The sequence below is a fragment of the Vombatus ursinus genome, unplaced genomic scaffold, assembly GCF_900497805.2.
Source record: "Vombatus ursinus unplaced genomic scaffold, bare-nosed wombat genome assembly UNPS02007612.1, whole genome shotgun sequence".
Taxonomy (NCBI): domain Eukaryota; kingdom Metazoa; phylum Chordata; class Mammalia; order Diprotodontia; family Vombatidae; genus Vombatus; species Vombatus ursinus.
In genome coordinates, this window is record NW_020947390.1 from 7094759 (window position 1) to 7100301 (window position 5543).

General features: G+C 42.5%; 1 pseudogene; it reads right to left on the reverse strand.

The window, feature by feature from the left end:
- Positions 1-458: 458 nt before the first annotated feature.
- Positions 459-1402, reverse strand: LOC114033897 (annotated as a pseudogene).
- Between the last annotated feature and the right edge of the window lie 4141 nt (positions 1403-5543).

Here is a 5543-nt window from a genome sequence, read left to right on the forward strand (position 1 = left end):
AAGAAAGAAAGAAAGAAAGAAAGAAAGAAAGAAAGAAAGAAAGAAAGGAGAGAAAGAAAGGAAGGAAGGAAGAAAAAGGAACAAAGGAAGAAAAAAGAAAGAAAAAGAAAAAGTGGCAGATCCAGGAAGGAGAGGCACATTGGAATTTTATACTCACTCAATTACCTTTCTCCTTCCCCCAGTCCACTGAATAGATCAGTTCTTCTATAGAGAGGAGAAACCATGAACCTTATAAGTAATATTCTTCAAACTATTTAATTGCACTAAAATCCTACTCTAATGCCTCATTTAGTTATTTAGTAAGTTTTTAAAAGGTATGCCTATAGTTTTATGTTCTCATCAGACTGGAAAGTCTTCAAAGTACAGGTTCAGCAATAAATGTGTACCTGTGGATCTGAAGTGCTGTATAACTGAATTCAGAGAGGCTCATCATTTTATTGACCACAAAAATTTTTTTTTCAGGCACAGTAAATCTGAAACACAATATACTAAGTTATATCCTCTGTGTTAAGAGAACATTCACATTGATGAAATGACAAAAATATATGTGTTGAAGCATTCCAGTCTCTCGCTCCTCCGGGCTCCTCGTCCAGAGATTATTTCTCTCCATAGTGTCTCAATTTCTCTTCATTCATGCTTCCCCATTTCATCACTTTTTCATTTGCATCACTATTTGATGCAAGCAGGTGTTGTCCTACTATTTTTTTCTCCTCATTAAAAAGTAGCAATCATCAAAACTACTTGGTACAGGCTAAGAAAAAGAGTGATGGATCATGCGTTAGATATAGATTAGTTGCATAAGACACAGTAGTCAATGACTATAGTAATGTGCTGTTTGATAAACCCAAAGACTCCAGCTTCTGGGGGGGTGGGGACCCCCTCTTCTCTGGCAATCTTCAAGAGTGCATCAAAAACATTCTTGTAGCCTCTATGCTGATCCAATGACACCGACCATCAGCTGTCATATGAATCAGGGCAACTTCAGCAGGTGTTCCCACAAAGGCTCCTGTGGCACCTGCAGTCATGCTAATCGGGGCCTTCAGCAAGAAGCCAGGGAGAGTCCCATCTGCCCCATTCAGGTGCTCAAAGAGAACAGTGTAAACGCCAAGGCTAGTTGTTGTGTAAGTTGCCTGGCATAGGAGGCCAGCAGACAGCCCTGTGTAGATGCCATGAAGCCCTTCAGCCCTCAGGATGCTGGCGAGGGTGTGGAACTAGTCTTGTATACCTGGGTCTTGGCCCCCTCCCCACTCAGCTGCATTCAGTTCTTCACCAGATCTAGAGACTGCACAAAAACAGTGGCCCACATCCCAGCCAGGCCCCCAAACAAAAACTTGACTGACTTGAGGGGCATGCGAGGCTTTAAAGCCACCTCTCTGCCCCCAGGAGTTGCCACTGCTGCCATCTCCACTAATGCCCAGCTGCCCCTGGGACTTGTGAGTGCATGCCCCCACACTCACCCAAGGTGACACTGCACATGCACAAATCCTTCCAGGCTCTTTTTTTCATCGTGATTTTCAGTTAGACCAATAATTTTAAAATTGTCTCTCCTGGATCAATTTTCCAGGTCAGTTGTTTTGCCAATGATATTTTATGTTTTCATCTATTTTTTCATTCTTTTCTTTCTGTTTGACTGATTCTTGCTCTCTCATAGAGTCATTAGCTTCCATTTGTCCAATTCTAATTTTTAACAAATTGTTTTCTTCTATTAGATTTTGTACCTCCTTCTCCATTTGTACAATTGTATTTTTTAGGGACTTGTTTTCTTCAGTGTACTTTTTTATCCAGTTGGTCAATTGTATTTTTTAGGGACTTGTTTTTTTTTTTAGTGTACTTTTTTTTCAGTTGGCCAATTGTATTTTTAAAGGACTTTTTTCTACAATTAATTTTTATCCTTCCTATTCCAAGCTATTGACTCTCTCTTGCATACCTCTCATTTCTTTTCCCATTTTTTTCTTCTACCTTTCTCATTTGACTTTTAAAATCTTTCTTTAGCTCTTCTAAGAAGGCTTTTTGAGCTTCAGACCAGTTCATATTCTCTTTTGAGGTTCCAGATGTGGGTTTGTTGACAATGTTGTCCTCTTCAGAATTTCTGCCTTGATCTTTACTGTTCCCATAACAGTCTATCGTACATTTCTTTTTGCTCATGGTGTTTACTTATTTCCTGGCCTTTAAAGAGATGGAGCTCTCTTGCTGGGGAGCAGGAGGCACTGACCCAAGCTTCTTGTGTTGGGAGCCTAGGGCCTGGTTGCTGGCTTTGTGTGCTGGGGCCTCCAATGCTGGCAATTGGAGGCTGTAGGGTTCTGGCAGCTTACCTGGTGTTGGGCTAGCATCAGCAACACTGGAACTCTAGGGACAGGATTGGGTAGTGTGGCCCCTGGAGATTTCCTGCAACCCCCCCCCCCCCAGGCCTTTCCTTCCATTCTCTTTCTTCAGCTCCTTTCAGATGGATGTTGCAGGATGTTTATCTGCCTGGGGACCCTTGGAGCGTTGCTTCCCTTAGTTTTGCTGAGGCACTGGGAGACCTGGTTGTTGTAGAATGCTAAGGCACCTGGTGGTTTTATAAGCTGGTTTCCACCAATTCCCCTGCCCTCACTGAGGCACTCTAGGGTCCTGGTGTTGGTGTTTGCCTGCTCTACCATCTGGGTTTCAGGATCTCCTCCTGGTATGATGAGGTGGGGCTTTCCACAAGCTTGCTGGGATGCCTCTTGTTCTGTACTGCTCCCCTTCCCCCAGGACAAGAAGGGCCTTTCCCATTAATCCCTCAACCTGCCCGGGCTACTGGACTGCTGCACTCTATCTTTCTTCTTGTTCAGCTGTTCCAGGGTTTTTCCTGGGGTGATGTTTTCTGGGCTTTCAGAGGTAAATAGGGGAGGGTAAGAGCGACTTACTTCTTACTTTCCCATCTTGGCTTCGGGAAGTGGAAGTCCCCATTTCTAATTTTACGGAATTATTTTCTTCAGTGAATTTTTGTACCTCTTTATCCATTTGTCCAATTCTGCTTTTTAAGAAGTTCTTCTCTTCAGTGGGTTTTTGTGTCTCTTTTGCCATTTGTCTAATTTGATTTTTAAGTTGTTATTTTCTTCAGTGTTTTTCTTAATATCTCCTTTACCCAAGCTATTGATTCTCTTTTCATAATTTTCTTCTATTACTCTCATTTTCCCCATTTTTTCCTACATTTCTTTCTTCAATTTTTAAACATCTTTTTAATATCTTTTAAGAATTTCTTTTGGGGCTTAGATTCTTAAAATCTAGCCAATATCTCACTAGTGTTCAGGCTCCTTAAGAGTGTGCCCTATATGGCAAATGTTCTAATAAATCTTGTCTAATAAACTTGAAAGAAGGCTTGGGTTGAATTCTTTTGGGCAGGACCTTTGTGTTGTGAGTTTTGGGTCCCAGCACCCCTAAACTTCATCATTTTGGTGGCCCATATGGGGAAACTGCCTAACCCCAAGTTCTTCTCTAACCCAGACTGGAAGGTATGGAAGCCTACCCCCACCTTCTTGCTCTGCAGTTGGGTTTGCTCTCCAAACACCAAGGCTTGGAGGTGCTTTTCAGAAAGACAGTTATGAGGCTGTCTTGCACTCACTTTGATGCTCTCAGGCTCTCGGTCCACTGGGTCGGTTCAAGGCCAAAGACCTGGGTAAACCTTCCACAGCACATTAGACAAGGATGGATGCCCTATATGGAAGTGTATGCCCAATTCTGTCAGTTCTCTTGGCACTAGAGAATTGGAGAAAACTGCATTGCTTTTTGGTTCCCTGAGGCTTACTTACTCCCTTTCCTCTCCACCCCTGAATTCTCCTTCATGGAGGTTACAGGGGAAAGTTAGAACAGCTAAAAATATCTTGGCATATTCTGAAGGTTTTATGATTGATCATTAAGGAGTTTGGAACTCCTTACAACCCAGGTCACTCTTTTATTCCATTCCCTTCACTTGAGTCAAGATGGTATCTGTCAACCCCTCTCATAGGAGAAGAGGGTTTCACCCTTTACCCCTCACCTTTGATTTTACCCTCCCCCACCTGGGAAAGGAAGGAGGGAAGAGGGACAGCAGCTACATCATGGGCCCACCTGGCACTGTCTTTGGGCCCTAGGGGAACCTTTGCCTGGAAGTATCACCCAGGTTCAGCACATCCTGCTCAAGGTAAAGAAGCTAGCCTCCAAACTTTGGTAAGCACACTCTTTTAAATTTGTAGTTTAAATGTTAATGTTGAGATATTGATTCTCTGTGTAAAGTAATTTGGGAATGGATTTAACAAAACTAAAGTTACCTGATTGGTAATGGGTTTATTTCAAGTTTCAAATTGGTGAATTTTTTGTATCAGTTATGTCAAGGAACTTTTCATAATTTGGTTACTGCTAAAATAATTTGGCTATTGTGGGTTATTGTTTTAATGTGCAAACTTGCCAAAAAGCTTGTTTGTGTTTTGTCTTGCTGAGAATTTGGAAGTATATAGAAATAATCTCTGATTGGCTTTTTACACCAGGACAAATTTAAATTTGAGATGTAAATCCTGAAAAAGATTTTCCTAAGCTGTGATTAGTGAAACTTGCTGTTTGAGGTAAAAAAGATCATGATTTTATTTTGAGTTTTTAATAGATCATAATAATCCATTGATAAATCAATAATCCACCATCTGAGAAATGGCACAAGCTACTCTGAGAGGTTATGACACTGGTGGGAAATCAGCATTGGAAAAAACTGAGAGGACAATTTTAACCTCAGTCTATGATGGGATCTTTCTGGCTCAGTTACTCCATTATGTTCCTTTGAAAGGGAATGTTACCCACCTGGCTATTCCTGAGACTGGCTATGAGGTGGATTTGATACTGCATGGTTGGAAAACTGAATTATCTGAATCCAAACAGAGCTAAGGATATTTTATCCTCTCATTTGGGCCCTAAATCTAGTCCCTGCTTTATATCTGGGCCCTGATTCTTTTCTGTCAGATTTGTGTCTTCCAGACAACAGGCCATTCACCTACAATTGGTAGCAAACAGTGGGTACCAGTCAATGTCTCCCCATCGTTTCCTGGATGCAGCCAGTGCTCACTTCCAGTCAACCTCCTCTTTGGAACCCCCTCACGGCAGGGACAGCTCTGTACCCCTTGCCAGCAAGAAGCAGTTTCAGAAGTCAAGACCTTCGCCCCTTACTCCAAAAGAATTTGGGTCCCATTTGTTTGGGGGGGGAATGATGAGGATGAGATCTAGACCCCAAAAAGGAAAAACCCTGGACTTTCCCACATGGCCAAATCTCTGGCATTCCCCAGAGGCTATAATCCCATCAACTGACCATTCATTGTGGCCACCCCCAATCTCCCAATTCTGTTATCCTTAACCTAGCCTAGCCCTCCATTGTCTTACCTCCCCATGGCCCCAGGCCACTTCCCACCCTTACTCCTATGGAGGCTCCATTCTCCCTTGACCATGTGGTCCAGATCCCTGGATTTCTATTACCTCATAGACTACTTGGCCACTCCTAGATCCCTCCCATATTCTTTCTGTATGTAAGGTCCATCTTGTCTCCATTAAGATGCTTAGAT